The sequence below is a fragment of the Callithrix jacchus genome, chromosome 8, assembly GCF_049354715.1.
Source record: "Callithrix jacchus isolate 240 chromosome 8, calJac240_pri, whole genome shotgun sequence".
In the NCBI taxonomy this organism is placed as follows: domain Eukaryota; kingdom Metazoa; phylum Chordata; class Mammalia; order Primates; family Cebidae; genus Callithrix; species Callithrix jacchus.
The window spans coordinates 66,964,277-66,983,930 of NC_133509.1; the positions used below are offsets into that span (position 1 = coordinate 66,964,277).

The 19,654-nt window shown below is 37.6% G+C and overlaps 1 protein-coding gene across 4 annotated transcripts in view; it reads left to right on the forward strand.

The window, feature by feature from the left end:
• The window catches only part of AKAP6 (A-kinase anchoring protein 6), a 549,073-nt gene that overhangs the window by 175,820 nt on the left and 353,599 nt on the right, over positions 1-19,654 (forward strand). The window contains exon 1 of one of the 4 annotated variants that reach the window (XM_078334756.1): positions 7,776-8,121. The exons of the other annotated variants lie outside the window; for them this stretch is intronic. The gene's annotated coding sequence lies outside the window, so the exon portion shown is untranslated. Of the gene's footprint in view, positions 1-7,775; positions 8,122-19,654 lie in introns of those variants that run through there. 4 annotated transcript variants of the gene reach the window in all.

Sequence of the window (19,654 nt, forward strand, 5' to 3'; positions counted from 1 at the left end):
CGGCGACCCACTGTGCCAGTTGAAACAGCTGTGCTGAGATTCATGGCACTTTTTTGCCTGGAAATCTCCTGGCCTGGTTCCCTGTTTCAGTCCCCTTTTAAATCAGTTGAATGGGTGACTCTGTCTCCCAGGAGCTCCAATTACTAGCTAAAACAGTGCCTGGACCCATGTATTTTGTACGGAGAACCACCACGCTGGGGTGCCGGCCAAAACAGCCGCACCAGCCAAAACAGCTGAGCTGGCCAAAACAACCACGCTGGTAGCCCGTGGGGCTCTTCTGCCTGGGATTCTCCTTGTCTGTGGGCAATAAAAATCCATCTGGAAATGCGGCATTCACTCACCCTCCATGCTTTCACTGGGAGCTGCACTCCTGAGCTGCTCCTAATCAGCCCTCTTGGATCTGTCTCCCCTATGTTCATCTTTAAACTGGTTATTCTAATTTAGCTTTTCCTATAACCTTTTATCAAGGGTCTTAGCTTCCTTTCATTGGGTTAGAGCATGCTGTTTTAGTTATATGGAGTTTGCTATTATGCACCTTCTGAAGCCAACTTCTGTCAATTTGTCAATCTCATTCTTTGCCCAGTTTTTTGCCCTTGCTGATGAGGAGTTATGATCCTTTAAAGGAAAAGAGGCTTTCTGGTTTTTTGAATTTTCAGCCTTTTTGTGCTGGTTTTTCTTCATCTTCGTGGATTTATCTACCTTGGTCTTTGATGCTGGTGACCTTCAGATGGGCTTTTTGTATGCATCAATATCATCCTTTTTGTTGATATTGATGCTATTGATTTCTGTTTATTAGTTTCTCTTCTAACAGTCAGGACCCTGTTCTGCAGGTCTGCTGGAGTTTGCTAGAGGTCCACTCCAGACTCTATTTGCCTGAGTATCACCAGTGGCGGCTGCAGAACAGCAAAGATTGCTGCCTGCTCCTTCCTCTGGAAGCTTCATCCCAGAGGGGCACTTGCCAGATGCCAGCTGAAGTTCTCCTGTATTAAGTGTCTGTCAACCCCTGCTGGGAGGTGCCTCCTCATCAGGAGGCATGGGGGTCAGGGACCCAGTTGAGGAGGCAGTCTGTCCCTTAGTAGAGTTCAAGTGCTGTGCTGGGAGATCTGGTGCTCTCTTCAGAGCTGACAGGCAGGAACGTTTATGTCTGCTGAAGCTGTGCCCACAGCAGCCCCTTTCCCTAGGTGCTCTTTTCCAGGGAGATGGGAATTTTATCTATAAGCCCCTCACTGGGGTTGCTGCCTTTCTTTCAGAGATGTCCTGCCCAAAGAGGAGGAATCTAGAGAGGCAGTCTGACTACAGCAGCTTTTCTGAGCTGTGGTGGGTTCTGCCCAGTCTGAACTTCCTGGTGGCTTTGTTTACACTGTGAGAGGAAAATCCACCTACTCAAGCCTCAGTAATGGCAGAAGGCCCTCCCCCCACCAAGCTGGAACGTCCCAGATCAACTTCAGACTGCTGTGCTGGCAGCCAGAATTTCAAGCCAGTGGATCTTAGCTTGCTGGGCTCCATGGGGGTGAGAGCTACTGAATAAGATCTCTTAGCTCCCTGGCTTTAACCCCCTTTCCAGGGGAGTAAACAGTTCTGTCTTGCTGGCATTCCAGGCACCACTGAGATACAGGGGTAAAAAACAACTATGTGTCTAGCTCAGTGTCTGCCCAAACAGCACCCAGTTTTGTGCTTTAAACCCAGGGCCCTGGTGGTGTAGGCATCCAAGGGAATATCCTAGTTTGCAGGTTGCAAAGACTGTGGGAAAAGTGTAGTATCTGAGCTGGAGGGTACCATCCCTCACTCTTGGCTTCCCTTGGCTAGGGGAGGGAGTTCCCCGACCCCTTGTGTTTTCCATGTGAGGTGATGCCCCACCCTGCTTCTGCTCACCCTCTGTGGCATGCACCCACTGTCTAGCCAGTCCCAAAGGGATGAGCCAGGTACCTCAGTTGGAAATACAGAAATCACCCACCTTCTGTGTTGGTCTTGCTGGGAGTTGCCAACTACACCTGTTCCTATTTAGCCATCTTGCCCAGGAATCCCCCAGTTTTGTGTTTTTATACCTTATTTTTCCATTAAAATTTTGTAATCAGCTTGTCTAGTACCAAATACAATATTTTTGGTGTTTTTATTAGGATAATGTTACATTTAGAGATGAATTTAGGAAGACTTGACATTTCCATAATCTTGAGTCTTTACATTTAGAACATAATATTTTTCACTGTTCAGGTCTTCCTTTATTTCTATCAATATGCATTCCCTTTTTCATAATTGATTCACTGATTAATTTTTAGAGATGCAGTCTCACTCTGTTACCCAGGCTGAGTACAGTGGTATGCTCATAGTTCACTGCAGTCTCAAACTCCCGGGCCTAAGTGATCCTCTTGCCTCAGCCTCCCAAGTAACTAGGACTCTAGGCATATGCCACTATGTCTAGCTAATTTTTAAAAATTTATATAGAGATGATGTCTCTCTATGTTGCTGAGGCTTGTCTTGAACTCCTGGCTTCAAGCAGTACTTCCACTCCAAGTCTCTCAAAGTGCTGGGATTACAGGCATAAGCTGCCATGCTCAGCCCCTTTCTCATGTTTTTAAATTACTATATATGTGATATGTGTATATATAAAATGTTTTTAATTAAAAAAACTTTAAAACAAGCACCTGACCTGTAACTACCTAAATTAAAAAAATAAATAGAACTTTGTCAGAGAAAGGAAAGTAGAAACTCTTGATCAGAATAGAGTACATGGAATACTTTTTGGCCCTTGCTAAGTAATAAACTTTTTGATTTAGTGATCGTCATTTCCTTGCTTTTTACAGTGTTACTGCCCATGTAAGCATTTCTAAATAACAGTTTGCCTGATCTGGTGTTTCAGATAAATATAATCATGCCACATATATTCTTTTGCATCTGGCTTCTTTTGCTCAACTTATGTTTATGAGGTTGATCTGTAAATGTTGCCTTTTTATAAAACACTTTTTAAAAATGAATATGTTCAGATCATCATATAATTTTTAAAAATTTCTTTTTCAAACATGAAACTGACCTAACTTTCCTGCAATGAATCAATTCAACGTGGATGTATCACTTTTATGTATTGCTGGATTCATCTTGTGAGGACTAGTCTATTTCTAGTTTGCCTTTACTCCTTTGAAGTGGTCCTTTAGAGGTCCTTCTGAAAGCCTAGATTTTTACCAGAGCTGCTTCTCCTTGTGGGGTTCTGAGCTCCAGTTTTCTAGCACCGAAAACTGCTAGAAGTTCAGCTTAGCTTCTCAACCTCTGTAAAGGCCTTGAGTGGGGAAATGGTGCCAAATAGCTTACTTTTCTAAATTTGCATTCTCTATGAAGATATTTACTCTATACTCACTATTATTTGTCCAGCTTGTCTAGTTGTTCTCAGCGAGGTGGTTGGTCTACATAGGCTAGTCTGCTAGAGTCAGAAGGAAAAATCAAGAAATAATTTAAATTGGCAATTTAAGATGCTGTTAAAGTGCAATAGTATTAGGGAATAGTGATGGTAATTTTATGTCCATGTCTCTGGGAGGAACAAATGTAGCACAAGCTACCTCAAATACCAGGAAAGACATTTATTATCCCAAGAGTGGTAAGGTGATCTGGCTGTGGCATCTGTCACCCCATCAATTTCAGATTAATTCTGATCATCTCAAAAGCTGGGTGGAATCACCCTTCTCCCTAATTGCTTCATGTGTATCCCACCAAATGCTTCCTTCTGGTTTAATCAATTACCCATGCCAAGAAACGAGAAGTTATTTATTCTAACTTCTGTGCATCCTCACCCACAATGTCCAACTGGTTACCAAGTTATGTCTATTATATCTCTCCATATTGTATAGTTTATTCACTCCTTTCCATCCCTACTGCCTTTGCTTAGATATGTTATAATTTGTCTGAGTTATTGAAAAGACCTCTATTCTCACTCCTCTATCAAAACAAGCAAAGATCTCTCTAAAATATAAATCTCACTCAAAGTTTCGGTACTATACTTAAAAGCCAAAAATGGCTCTCTATAACCCATAGAATACAATTACATATGTTATGTAGATATCCTCCCTGCATCAGATACTGAAAGCAGGCAATGTGTGATATGGGATACTCAGAGACTTCTATTCTTGTTCAGGGGCTACCCCTTTCCAGCATGTGACTGGAGCATATGACAACCTCTCCAGACCTTGATTTCCTCCTTTATTTCATGAGGAAATTGAACCAGAATATTTCCAACTCCAGTGACTTTGTGATTCTGAATCATTGCCTTAAAAGATAGTAAGTTTGCTTTCAAAAATTAATCTTATGTTTATACCAACACCCATAATAGGTTGTGCAAATTTTGTATAGCACAATCTCAGACATCAGCTATGTAATTTTTATATAACAATTGATTTTATCTGCAATGATTCATGACTCAAGTGGGAAACTAAATCATGATTTAATTAAATCATTTTAATTGAAGTTCTCTATCATTAAAAGGCGTGTAGAAGTCCCTCAGGATTAAGATCCATGAAAGCTGTGATCCTAGAAATCCCTTCTTCTGGGCTATCCTGAAGTGTAAAAGGTTATCTTACTCTCTAGCTATTCTCTTGCCTCTCTACTTATTCCCACCCTTGCAAACTAAGCTCTTCTCACACTGTGGTATTTCAGCCCCCTCAGCAGAAGTGCCTCATGCTATTCTTCTACATCTTATGTGATGCCTTTTCTTCCTTGTCTGCTTTCCCCCTTTGCCAATGTCTGGCTCTCTCTTACTTGGCCTTTAGAATTCAGCTCTGCCTCACATCCTTTAATTGGCTTCTCTGTCTTTTTCTGAGTTAGACGTCCCTCCTCTTTTTCCTATTCTCTTGACACACTCTGTAGACATCACTGTGCTTCTCAAACTACATTGTAATTATTTACTTTTCTCTCTCTCTCTCTCTCCCCCTAGATTCTAACTTCCTGGAGGACAGGGACCATGTTCTTTTTGTTTATTAAATTCTGAGAGCTGAGCACAGAACCTAATATATAACATATAATGTTTGTAAAATAAATAAACTATATATATATATTAGATATATATATATAGAGAGAGAGGCATTTGGATACACACACACACACATACACTCTCTCTCTCACACATATCACATAACTTTTGGTGTGTGGCAGATTTATGGAAAATTATATTTGGATTTTTCTTAAATTCTCTTAGGAATATGTAAATTTTTAAATAAGCATAGCTTTCCAGACTAATGTTAATACTTGGTTCTGGTCAGAAAATCTTGTCTTTATTTTGTCATCTTTCTTCTTTTGTGCTGGCAAGAGCTGACAGCTATTTAAATGAGAATTAAAAATAGTACCCTGTGAAGTACATGTCCCTTTTTTTCCCTTGCCAGGATATAAATGACCACAGAACTGGGATTATCTCTCTCTCTTAAAAAAATATCTCCATGGGCTGTGCTATTTAATGTGGATAAAATCTAGTGATGAAAAAAATAACTCCTAAGAGATATTCTAGTGGTCCAAATACTTTTGCCACTCCTATTAGAAAATATGCCTTTTTCTTATTCTTAAAGGATATTCAAATAATTTAAAGGTTAAAATGCCACCAGTTTATGTCAAACTGGTGTTGACGAAACACATACAAATGCAATGCCGCCATTACAATCTGTGATTAATTCACATTGTGAATTCACTTTGACTATGGGATGTGTCTTCCCTTCTGTATTATTATTACAAATGGAAGAACTTCAGCATATGGAAAGTGGGAACTGTGGTGGTGGAGAAAAAGGGTAACTGTATGTCTGAGAAGGAAGTGTGTGTGTAAAAGCCTTTTGGCTTGGGGAAGTTAGATTCTTATTTATGTCATAAATGACTGCAGCAAACCTGGCTTAATATTGGGGCTGGGAATGGGCTGTAAGGCACACTCTTTGTTTGCTTGTTTTTTGGGTTTTTTTTGAGACAGGGTCTCTCTCTGTCACCCAGGCTGGAGTACACTGGTGCAATCACAGCACATTGCAGCCTTGACTTCCAGGGCTTGGGCAGTCCTCCCACCTCAGCCTTCCAAGTAACTGGGACTACAGGCTTATGCCACTATACCTGGCTAATTTTTTATTTTAATTTTTTGTGGAGACAAGGTTTCACCATGTTGCTCAGGCTGGTTTTGTACTCCAGGACTCAAGCGATCCTCCTCCCTCAGCCTCCCAAACTGCTGGGATTAGAGGTGTGAGCTACCACACCCAGCATAAGGCACACTCTTACTAAAAAGATTTGGTATGCGATTGGATCATTTGTTTGTTCCTTCATCAAATATTCATTGAGTTTTGCAATGTGTTTTATAATGAAGTCTACATGATTATGTCACCTCAGGGCTGCTGGTCACTCTGAACTAACAATATCTTGGGGAACTGGGGGTCGGGTGGGGATAGCTTGCTGAAGCCAGAAGCAGGCTACCTGTGCTCCATTGATGCTAAAACATTCCAGAATTCATTCATTTGGCAATCAATCATTGACATTTGTTAAGGGCCCAGTGCTGTTTTAAACCAGCTCTGCAGAGATGACCCTGATATAGCAACTGCCAAGTACAGTTCTCTTAGTTGGGAGTGAGGGAAGTAGAGAGAACATTAAGATGTCAGGCAGAGGCAAAGCCTGGGAGCACTGAGGAGGGGGCATTACACCAGACAAGCAGAATCATGAGGCTTCCAGAGGAGGGGGCCACTGAACTGACTGTCAGGAAGTTTGAGAGAGTGGTAGCCAAGGAAAGAAAAGGGACTTTCAGACTTTATCCATTTTGGTGCTCTTTCTTTCAGGAGAGCACTGCTATCCATTCCCAACAGATTTATTTACCCTTTTATTTAAACTTCTCTCATAATGAGGTTTGACTCATTCTTTCTACAAGTAGTTCTCAGCAAATCTGCAGCCCAGGAAATTCTTCCTTATATCCAGCTATGCCCACCCCTTCCCAGAAATCCAAACTCTCTCCTGGAGTTCTGACTTTTGTGGAAACCCTGAGTAGGGTGTTGATGACAAATTTGGAAGATTTGCGAATTTATCCTGTGTTACTTCCAGGATTCTGAATGTTCGTGCTGGCATGGAGGAACTCACATCGTAAGGAGGCCTTACGTATTTTCCTTCTACTGTTTATTTTTTGCTAATTTCTTTTCTTTTCTGCAAAACAGTTACATTAGCCAGTAGGTGGGGTAATTTATTAGAGATAGCATGCTTTAGTAGCTATGTGTCAAATTTTAAAGGAGAACTAAGTTTCATAATTATGAAAAATGCTTAGAGCATTCTTATATTTATAGTTTTCTCTATAATACCCTAGAAGGGAGTGAATATTCTTGATGGGATCCTGGGCAGTTAGTTTCCTTTTACTAGGACTTCCTGGGGAATGATGCACTATGTGAATGGATACTGCCAGTCAGAATTTGAAATTACTCCATAAAACAGCTGGGCAAGTCACTTGCATGCCCCTCTTGAGTTCTATACTCCCTAACAATCCACCTCTCTAACAAAACTATCATAGTTCTATGTTTATTTGTGATGAGTCTAAGCTCTCTGTGGGTATTTAAAGATAGGTGTATAACTTCAGTGTTTCGTCAGCTAAAATAAACTATACCCCATGTTGTGGGGTGTTGAGGAAGCACTGCACACAGATTGTAAGCTTTACATCCGAGCTTTCTATTGTAACCAAGCAACTGACACATTAGACACCCCTTTGCCATCAGCTTACATTCTCTGAGAACTTAGGTCAGTGCCTAAAATAACCCTGTTAATTGTGAGGGCACATGTGGAATGAAATTCCACTTAGCAGTCTGGGAGCTGAGTGACTGAGGATTTGAAACCTTAACTATAGCACAGTTCATAACAAGCCTCTAGGCAGTTAGACCTAAAGCCCTTAAGTGTTCAGGTATGGAAAGAAAGTCATATGTTGTATTTTAGATTCTCTGTTTGTAAAGCTGGTTAACCAGTGACAGCTGATTAAAAACCAAGTCGACTTGAGTTACAAGATCTGGGCTTTCTCTGCTCTGCTTTCAACCTGTTGGTTGGTGGTGGAGTAGCTGACAGAAGAAGCGAATGGCTTGGCTGAGGGACATGAAGTTGCAGCAGCCTGTTTAGGACCACACCGCATTTCGGACCTCTTGCCATGCAGTTCAGGTAGGCTACTGTTTATGTGGCATTCTTTATAAGACTGACAGAAGTCATTAAACTGTCCAGTTTCAGAGTTGGGCATGAGAGTCTCAAGCTTCTCTCCTGCACATAGCACTGTGCACTGTTGGTGGACAGTGCTTCACTCCCTAGCTAGACAATATACCAAATGAAAGTCTTTGTATTGTTGTTACCCAAGTTCACTTAATTCTAGGGCATAAGGGAGACTGATAAATCACAAAGTGTGATTTATCTGGCTTGTGGTAAAATGTCTCTTTAAAATTTACCTTCCTTTTTTCTGTTTAATTTTTCTTACTCTTGTTCCAAAAGGCAGGCTTTTGTATTTGTGGGAAACAGTGGGAGAAAATGTTAAGCCTCTTAGTATATTCCAGAACATATGGTTTTCTTATATTTTTAAACTGCTTAATAGAGTCTGGGTTTTATTTTAAGACTAAGATGAAAATCAACTCTACTCTTTTCCAAATAAACTCACTTAAACTACTGTTTGTGCCCATATCAGTGTAATTAACTTAATTTGCTGTAGTATTGTTTTTCTTACCCCAGTGTTAACCTGTATTATAGAGCATCAAATTTAGTTTTGGCTTCAAGTGTCTGGCACATAAAATAAGTATGTAACTGCTATATAATAAGTGTGTGAATGCTATAAATGATGCTTTTGAACTTCTACCTGAGTGAGTTATTTAATCCAGCATTTATTCAAAGCTCATATCACATGACAGACATATTCCTAAAACATATGTAAATGAGGTTTTGTAATTAGTATGTGTTAAACATACTTAGAAAGCTGATCACTTTTAAGGAATCTATGTGTAAAATAGATTGTAATGTGTAAAATAGGGAGTTGCAACTAAATTTATGCTTTGATGGTTCTTTTTTACATGTCAGGTTCTTAAATTGAGATTCGTTGATGGTGCATAACTTTGGATAAATTTCTCAGGAACAAAAACTGCATTTTTAATATCTTGAAATGTACACACACACATTTACATGTGTGTACATGTGTACATGTATATGTATATTATATGATCACATGAAGCCCTTGGGGGTTTTTAGAAGGATGTCTAAGGGGATTTGAAAGTGGCCTATTAGATACATTGAATGTTAAATTGTACCTTTGGCAAGGAAAGATTTTCTGGAGACAAGGATCATGGTTCGAGATTAAAAAATAAAAGTTGAAAAGAATATTATTCTACTGTTTGTACATTAATGTCACTTTAATATACTTGAAAAGCTGCAATATTATTGCTCATCTAACACATTAACATATTGAAGCCTCAGGAATTATTAGCTTGCACTATATGAAATTGCTAATATTTGACAATTTTTACGTATAAAAATGGCAGTTTTGTATATCTCAACCTAGTTGTTTAATGGGCATTAACTCATATTAATGAAAGGTTAGTCTTAAGTGCCCAGCAATAGTAATATGAACCAAATATACTTGGATAATTAAAGTATGAGAGCTATCTAGTTAAAAGGTAGATCATTCAGGGTTATTTCCTGTGAATAAATCCAGTGTGCATGTGTTAAGTCCCTCTTTCAATTCTTAACTTCTTTGTTTGGTCTCTTAAAAGAACGTACTGTTTCTGCCAAGTGCTGCCTACGGTGTTTATGAGATCCGGAGACTGTGGGCATACATCCTCAGTGGCTGAGAGCTGATATTTAGCAGGATTTGGGTTATCTTTGAGAAAGTTCATCCTCTGGATAGCTTGCCAATAATCAAATGTGTGTCACAGTGTCAGGGTTTCTCTGTGCAAACCATCTTAGAGTTCTTTCTCCAGTTTTCTAGAGTGAAATCTGAAGTTATTGATTTGAAACCTTTCCTCATTTTTGTATAGGTATTTAGTGCTATAAATTATCTCCGAAGTACTGCTTTTAGTGAGATTCTCATGTTGTCTGTTTATTTTCATTGATTTAAAATGCTTTCTCATTTACATTTTGACTTGTTTTTGACTCATGGATTATTTAGAAGTGCATTGTTTATTGTATAAATATTTGGGAATTTTCCAAAAGTCTATAATTCAGTTGTGTTCAGAGAACATACTTTTAATAAGTTGAATCTTTTAAAATTTATTGAACTTGTTTTAGGATCATAATCTATCTTGGTAAATGTTCCATGGACACTTGAAACAAATGTATAGTCTACTGTTTTAGTTGACTCTCCTAATTGACCTAAACTGTCAGTAGGTCAAGTTGGTTGCTAGTGTTGTTCAAATCTTCTCCCTATGCCATTAGTGACTTTATTTTTTTTATTTTTTATTTTTATTGCATTTTAGGTTTGGGGGTACATGTGAAGAACATGCAAGATAGTTGGATAGGTACACACGTGGCAGTGTGATTTGCTGCCTTCCTCCCCTTCACCTATATCTGGCATTTCTCCCTGTGCTATCTCTCCCCAACTCCCCACACCTTGCTGTCCCTCCCCTATTCCCCTCAACAGACCCCAGTGTGTAGTGCTCCCCTCACTGTGTCCATGTGTTCTCATTGTTCAACACCTGCCTATGAGTGAGAACATGCGATATTTCATTTTCTGTTCTTGTGTCAGTTTGCTGAGAATGATGGTCTCCAGGTTCATCCATGTCCCTACAAAGGACACGAACTCATTGTTTTTGATGGCTGCATAATATTCCATGGTGTATATGTGCCACATTTTCCCTGTCCAGTCTGTCATTGATGGGCATTTGGGTTGGTTCCAGGTCTTTGCTATTGTAAACAGTGCTGCAGTGAGCATTCATGTGCATGTGTCCTTATAGTAGAACAATTTATAGTCCTTTGGATATATACCCAGTAATGGGATTGCTGGATCAAATGGAATTTCTATTTCTAGATGCTTGAGGAATCGCCACACTGTCTTCCACAATGGTTGAACTAATTTACTTTATATATATATTTTACCAATCAATTATTGAAAGGGAGTCATTAAAATCTCCAATTATAATTGTGAATTTGTCTCTTTCTCCTTGAAGTTCTGTTTTTGCATTATGTATTTTGAAGTTTTCTTATTAGGCGAATTAACATTTAGGATTGCTATGCCCCTTGATGAAATCATCCCTTTATCATTATAAAATGACCTTTTTATCCTTGATAATAGTCTTGGCTCTGAAATCTACTTTTTCTTTTATCAATATAGCCATTTCAGCTTTCTTTGAAAGGCTTTTCTTTTTTAGGGAGTTTCAATCAAAGGTATTTATAATATTTATATAATTTTATTTATATAAAATAAACCTCAACTATTTGACGTATTAATATACTTATTTGATTAATCAAAGTATAACTAGAATTGACTGATAGTTTTCAGTTGTCCTTCTACAATTCCATTTCTATAGTGTTATGACTTTTGTAGTCCTTTCTTCTCCACTGTCATGCATTTTACAGTACATAAAATGCATCATTTTCATGTACTTAACATTTAGCATGAAATGAGCACTGGCCAATTAGAATGAGTGGCAGATATAAATGGTATGGTCTCACTGGTGCATGCTGGCTGAATACGAGTCCAGAATATATAACAATTAATGTCTTCTGAGTTAGGTGCAGGAGTCATTTTTTCCACTCATTCATATAAAACTCTAGCTTCTATAGATACCTTAAAAATTAAAATAATCTTTAACATTTAGAATTCTAAGAACTATTTAGTAATCAAACATATCAGTATGTATATCAACATCTTAAGGCATGACTTCTTTATTTTAAGGGAAAATTTCATAACAGAACTTATTTTATACATTGGCTTTAAAACTTTTATTTTAGATATTGACTATTTTATGTAGCAAATATTTGATCATTAATTCACCAGTTTGTTTTTTTAATTGAGGTTTTCCTATAGGTCTGCCATTGGGAATCTGAGGATAAGCAACACTACTTGGTCTTGCCCTTAAGAAACTACTGTATTCAGGGAGTGAGAACTATTGCCAGTTCTGGTGCACTCAAGATAACAATGTGGCAGGGGGTGTGTGGGTGGTAGAATGTAAGAGGACATCCTCTGACCTCATGATCTCTCAAGGTGTAAGAGCCAAAAATAATTTAAGTTCATTCACCTATTATCAAAAAAGTAGCAATTATTTTATAATCTATACTTTGTTCCATTCATCCAGAGATTTCACTTACCTTGTAATCAGCATATCTCTAGTAATTTTTTTTTTTTTTTTGGTCTTTGTCTGGGGTTTTACTGGAGCCCTTTCTCTGCTTTCCATACTCCATGTAGTGTATACTACCTAGTGGAGTACTCACGTATTTTTGGCACACAGTAAATATTTGTTGAACAAATAAATGAAAGAATATTTGCCCCTGGCACCATGGAGGATATAGGAAAAAATTGGAGCTATTGTTCAGCCCTGTCATGAACTGGGTATTACCTGAAGAAACTGAATATCACTTGAAGATATGCCACTGTAGTACTCAAGGAAAGCATTCTCAGGGCCCCAGGAATGAGGTATTATAATGTGCATATAGGACTGAAATTATATCAACAGATAATTTGTGAATAGAGACTTCTGCCTACTGAGAGTAGAGTGGGTGGTTCAGAGAAAAGCAACTTACAGCCCCTCAGGCCCCCATTGAGATTGACACATGCCTCTGTTTCTTTCCAGACAATGTAGCCTCAGCAGCCTTGGCCACAGAAATGAATTCGTTTCAGTTATCATCTAGGGTAGAGGCTGGGGTTGGGAGGTCAGACTGGTGGTGTTATACTACTGGTAAAGATGTGTAGAGCATCAAGATGCCTAGAACTATTATGTCAGTAAGTTGGTGGCTAAACAGTTCTACAAATCTTACCTGTTTTTCTCTTTTTTTTTTTATTAAAACATTTGGAAACTGTTAGATAAACACAGTTTAAAAATGGAAGTTTCTAAAGCTGTGTGGTGGGTATATGCATGGTCATCTTGTTATTCTTTATGCTTTACCTATAAAAAATATATTCTTCTGAATTGTAGAATATATATGGAGTCTTGCTCTGTCACCAGGCTGGAGTGCAGTGGTGCAATCTCGGCTCACTGTAACCTCCGCCTCCTGGATTCAAGTGATTCTTCTGCCTCAGCCTCCCGAGTAGCTGGGACCACAGGCACGTGCCACCCCGCCCGCCTAATTTTTTTGTATTATTAGTAGAGACGGAATTTCACCGTGTTGGCCAGGATGGTCTCGATCTCTTGACCTCGTGATCTGCCAGCCTCGGCCTCCCAAAGTGCTGGGATTACAGGCTTAAGCCACGTGCCTGGCCAAATATTTTTTATTGTAGAACATATCCAGCACTTGAAGAAAACTCTTTCAGACATAATGTTAGGTGACAGAAGTAAGAAAAAAGAATATATACTGTATAAGTTACTTATATAAAGATAATAAATGGAAAACTTAAACTATTTTATTTAGGCATGCATACTAAGTAGGTAAAATAAAAAATAAAACCAGGAAGTGATTACTATAAAGAGGCTTGATCCCCTTGATCCCTGGGCAAAAGGGATATGGGAAGCATCTTGGTTGTTAGCAGTATTCAATTTCTTTTGCAGCGTAGTGGTTACACATGTGCTTACCTTCATAAGGTAAGCAAATTTATCTCATAGATAAATTTGTTATGATTTATCAACTTTTATCAAGCTATATTTCACAACACAAAAATTTAAAACACATGAGAACAAAATCAACGTAACAACAAAAATAAAAAAAGAGAGGGAAAGAGAGGAAGAAGAAATTTTAATTTTAAGGGCTATCGATCTATGTATATATGTATATATTTATTTATTTTCAAGACAGGGTGTTGCTCTGGAGTACAGTGGAGTGCGATCATGGCTCACTGCAGCTTTGACTTCCTGGGCTCAAGCAGTCTTCCCACCTCAGCCTCCTGGGTAGCTGGCACTACAGACATGCACCACCACGCCTGGCTAATTTTTTTAACTTTTTGTAGAAATGGGGTCTCACTGTGTCGCTCAGGCTGTTCTCGAACTCCTGTGCTCAAGCAATCCTACTGCCTTCGCCTACCAAAGTTCTGGGATAATAGGCATGAGCCACTGTGCCCAGCCTGGGATATCATTCTTTATATAATTAGGAAAGTTGTTCTGCTCCCTGCTTCAGTTTTTGGATGATGTTTGATTTTAGTCTTATTGAGACAGATTTTTCTGTATTATAATTTATTGATATTAGCAATTTTATTGATGCTCAGAATAGAACTTGGACAACATTTTTGACACTATAATAATATTAAATAAATATCACTTAATGTATTACATGATGGTTGAAATATTATTACATAACATTTATCAATATTTTTGTTATTCTATATTTATTATAAAACTAAAAATGATACTGAATATTACTATATATTTTACATGTTTAATTTTCCAAGCATTCATCACTTAAAAAGAGAGAGATAAGACACAGTATTGTTACATGGTTTTTAACCTAAAAAAGTTCACAATTTTAGTTAATGAATACTCATTCATACCAAAGACCTATTATTAGGAGTAGAACTTGTTAAGTATGTACATATGTACCTGATTAAAAAGCTAAAGCTGGCTGGGCGCGGTGGCTCACACCTGTAATCCCAACACTTTGGAAGGCCGAGGTGGGCAGATCATGAGTTCAGGAGATTGAGACCATCCTGGCTAACATGGTGAAACCCCATCTCTACAAAAACTATGAGAAATTAGCCAGGTGTGGTGGTGGATGCCTGTAGTCCCAGCTACTCGGGAGGCTGAGGCAAGAGAATCATTTGAACCCAGGAGGTGGAGGTTGTAGTGAGTTGAGATTGCGCCACTGCACTGCAGCCTGGCTGGCAGAGCAAGACTCCATCGCCAAAAAAAAAAAAGCTTTTTAAAGCTTTACAGTAATAATTTGTATTTGTATGTACCAGAACAATATATCTATATCTCTTATCTATAAAAGTTTAATTGTAATTGATATGTCTAAGAAATACCCAGAAACTCAGATTTTGATTCTTTTTTTCAGGATCTTTGTGCTTAATCCAGTTAGACAAAGTCTTTACTTTCAAGAAAAGAGAGATCAGAAGAGGGAAGGAAAACTTATTTAACATGTTTCATCAGCATGATCCATGGAGTTATCAGCAGGAAATATAAACAGATTATTTTTAGCAGTGATCTTGCTAACAAAATACTTGAATGTGCTTTTTAGAGAAGTAGTTACCCACACATAACCTTTTCATTTGGCAGATTGCCGTGAAGTATTTACTTGATAAGATAATTTATTGATATTTAGCTTAAAATGAATATTGCGATATGTCTGAATGTGATTCTTATTACAAGGCTAGAGGGACAATATAATAGTCAACCAATTATTATTTCCTGCACTTCTGTGACATAACTTCCCCAGTGTCCCTGGTTGGAAGAAGGGCACACTTACTATGTGGGATGCACAGGTGCCAATGGTTAAAGTTGTGTTCATGCAGCATATCTACCCAGAATTGGTATGGTGTTGCCAGTGTAGGTGCCAGCACTAGTTAGAATGGTGAAGATTTGAGTACAGAAGCTTCCCTGAGAAGTTCTGTACTTTAGTCTTATTTACCATGTATGGGAAAAAGTCTGTATCAAAAAGGCTCTGTATTCTCGGCTGATCTGTGTATCTCCCAACTTTTTCTCTTTTTCTTTGCTAATTATGCCAGATGTTTCTAGTGTCTAAAGGTATGATGGTCATAGTCACCATCATATCATAAGATACCTTCCCCCATTCCCTTTACCCTGACTTGGTATAAACAAATTCCTTTTTCCTTTACTTTAACTGGGATGGATATGTATACAGAGAAGTTTCAAATGGACTCCTAAAGAACAAGGGTCAAGCCCTGAAGTTGCAAGTGCATTCTAGCCTGTGGCACAGCAATGTATTTGGAGAGCTCTGCTCTATACAGTTACTCATGGACTGAGGTTCCTTCCCTCCTAAGCAATCCTGTCCAATAAAAATACAAGTCACGAATGAATCATCCTTGTGATTTTTAAATGTTCTAAATCAAGAAAGTAAAAACAGATAATAAATTTTAATATCTTTTATTTAACCCAATTTGTCCAAAATATTGTTTCAACATGTAATTAATATAAAATTATTAATAAACAATTTTACATTCTTTTTTGCATGCAAAGTCTTTGAAGTCCAGTGTGTATCTTAGAGTACATCTCAATTTGAACTAGCATCATTTCAAGGGCTACCATTTTGGACAGTACAGTTCTAGAGGCCCATTTTTCTAGGACCACAGAATCCTCTGGATCTTCTGAATCCAGCCAGCAGGCAGGGAAAAGAGAGGCCATAAAATATCTCAAAGGAAGTTTTATAGATTCAATCTGGTACCACAGTGTATTACTACTATCCACATTCCATTGGCCAGTACTCAGTCGTATGACCCAATCTAACTAACGGCCAAGGGCACCTGGAAAATGTCATTTAGCTGTGTGCCCAGGAGGAAAAAATAGGTTTGGTGAGTACATAGTAGAGTCTCTACCACAGCATGTAAGGTATTATTATTATTACCATATTTTACAAATCAAGAAATTGATGCCCAGGCAGATTAACTGATACTCTAGTTAATGGGAAAATATAAGTAGATCCAGATCTTCACTCTGGAGTACTGTTTCCTCTGTCAGACTGTCCTGCTTTCTTTATTTGTCCTTCAACCTTCCCTTTAACTCTGTTCATCTAGATGCAGCTCTTGCAGTAAACCTTATGTCTTTAATATTTTATCACATTGGCTCTCCTAGGCTGCTCTCTGACTTAATGAGAGTATCCTATTACTTCTATTTTAGAAAATGACAAGTGCCCAGTATAATGAAGCAAATATGTCTTATTACTGAATAGTTCAACTAATAGTACTATTTTCAGCATTGCATTATCATTTTGAGTGAGCCTTTTCCTTCCTCATAGTGAAGCTCCTCATTTAAAGCAAAGGATTATTAAGGTCCTCATCAAGCCATTTCAATCAATGTATAAATTGTATTTTATGTTATAATGAGCAGTCTGTTCAATTGAAGTTTTTAGCTTTTTAAAAGTGCTTAGAAGAATAGTAACTGAAGTGCTCTTAATGGTGAAATTATTGAACTGAAATGCTTGGATAAGCTGTTTTATTTCTTCAGTGGAAGGGGATATTTTTGATGGAGAAATGAGATAATATTGCTCAAAGGAGACTAGTGGTAAAGAGTGACTGCTCTCCATGGATTACTGATTATAACACAAGTGTCCATCAAGGGCAGCTTTTATTGAAGACAGTGTAATTTGACCACTGCCCTTTAGCTTTAAATTACCCACAGCAAACTGGTTTATAGTTTTTGTTTCTGTCTTTCTTATACTTGTGAATATGAAATACATTTGCAGAGCCAAAAATTTAAAAATGTGAAAAGATATACCATGAAAACTCCACCTTTTATCCTCCAGTGCAGAGTTGGCCCTTCTAACAGTTTCTCCCTTTTATAACTCAACTAGGTAGGTACTCATTCTCCTCTTGCATATTCTTCTGGAGTTTGTATATGGATTTATAAGCAAATGTGAATATATATTCTTAGTTTTCCCCCTGTTTTATCCTATATACATCATTCTATACCTTTCTTTTTAAGCTTTATACCTCATGAAGATCTTTCTGTGTTGGAATATAAAGAGCCTTCTTATTATCCTAATTCTTTTCTTATAGTTGTGTAGTATTCTGAATAAATGTACTGTATTGATGAACATTTAAGTCATTTCACAAAAAATGTAAACATATCGCAGACATAAATTCTCATAAGTAGAATTGCTAGTCAACGTGTACAGTATGTACATCTGGAACATAATAGAAATGTGCAAATTGCTTTCCACAGTGGTTACACTAATTTACCCTCTAACCAGGAATACTTAATAGTTCCTATTTCCTGTGCCTTTGCCCATAGACTATGTTATGAAATTTTTTGTTTTTTGCTTTGTGTTTTAAAATAATATTTTAGTGTGGCTTAAATTTACATTTCTCTCACTGTGAGAAAGGTTGAGCATCTTTTCATATGTTTAAGGGTTCTTGGTATTACTTTTTCTGTGAACTGTACTCATATCCTTTCCCTATTTTTCAGTTGTGTTGTTAGTCTTTTCTTTTTTGAGTCATAGGAGCTCTATAATTATTAGGGAGATAAGTTGTATGGTATAAGCTGCAATATTTTTCCACTAGTTTGTCATTTGTCTTTACTTATGACGTATTTTTTCATTACTATGCAGAAGTTTTCTCTTGTTTCCTTTTCTTTTTCTACTGTAGTCAAATTTATCTTTCTTTCAATGGCTCTGGACCTCAGAAGACTTTCTTCACTCCAGGGTTGTATATGACTTATCTATTTTTTTTTTTAGTAATTTTTACATTTTGATCACATTTTAATTGATGCATTTGGAATTTATCAAGATGTGTAGTGGATCCAACTTACTTTTTGTCAGTTATTTCCCTAGTTGTTACTCTTCACTGATTTGAGGTGCCTCTTTTATCAAATGCCCAAATACTCGTGTATATATAATATATTTAGTTTATCTCTTGACTTATTCTTCCCAATTATCTATCTGCATTCTTGCATAAGTATCACACAGTTTTAATTACTGAGATTTTACAATATATTTTAGTATTTGTTAGACTAGGTTGCCTCTATTCCTGTTGTCCATTTTTATGTTAGAATCAGACTGTTTCCCATCCTCTTTCAGTCCTTCCCTCCATAGAAAGCCAAGCTTATTATTTATATTAATGTATATTAATACATTATATTAATATATTAATTATTTTATAAATATAATACACATTACATTTATAAAGTAGCTTAGTGAAGGTTGCTATTTTAATGATGTGGATTTTTTCCTATCCAATCGTATATTTTATTATTCCATTTTTCATCTTATAAAATTCCTCTGTAGTACTTGAAAGTTTTCATTTACGTCTTCCACATTTCTCTTAAGTTTATTCTAAGGCATTTTATCTTTGTTTTTGCCATATATATTTTTTTTTAATTAATTTTTTTTTTTTTTGAGACAGAATCTTGCTTTGTTACCAGGCTGGAGTACAGTGGTGCAAGCTTGGCTTACTGCATCCTCTGTCTCCCAGGTTCAAGCAATTCTCTGTCTCAGCCTCCCGAGTAGCTGAGATTACAGACGCCCACCACCACACCGGCTACTTTTTGTATTTTTAGTAGAGATGGGGTTTCATCATGTTGGCCAGAATGGTGTTGATCTGTTGACCTCGTGATCCACCCACCTCCTCCTCCCAAAGTGCTGGGATTACGTGAGCCACTGCATCTGGCCTGCTGTGGCTGTGTTGTTGATGGAATCTTCAGTTATAGCTAAAAAGAGCTTGTTATTTATATGCTTTATTACTGTTGATTTTCAGGTATTAATTTTTGTTTGTTTGTTTGTTTGTTTTGCTTGTTTTTTGAGATAGGGTCTGTCATCCAGGCTTGAATGCAGTGGCGTGATCTCGGGTCACTGCAACTTTTGCCTCCTAGGCTGAAGCAATTCACTCACCTTAGCCACCCAGGTAGCTGGGACTACAGTCATGTGCCACCATACCTGGCTAATTTTTTTTTTTTCTTTTTTTTTTGTG